A 252-nucleotide genomic window follows, 5' to 3' on the forward strand; every position below is an offset into this window, starting at 1 on the left:
GGCCCATCTGCCGGGCCCCAGGCCTGGGCTTTCCCTCCACAATGAAGACTTTGGCCTGAACTCTGAGGTCAGAGGGGAGCCCTGCAGGCGACCAAGGCTGGGGGCCTCTCGTTCCCTGGCCCCCCAGCATGAAACGCCCTCCTCTGATGTTCGGGGCGCCCACACGGTGCGAGTCTTCACAGCCTGATCCAGTCACAGAAGCAACGAGGTGGCGTGTACCCCCCCACCCCGGCCCCCGCCTTCTGCTCCGGC

Source organism: Myotis brandtii, unplaced genomic scaffold, assembly GCF_000412655.1.
Source record: "Myotis brandtii unplaced genomic scaffold, ASM41265v1 scaffold139, whole genome shotgun sequence".
NCBI classification, from domain to species: Eukaryota; Metazoa; Chordata; class Mammalia; order Chiroptera; family Vespertilionidae; genus Myotis; species Myotis brandtii.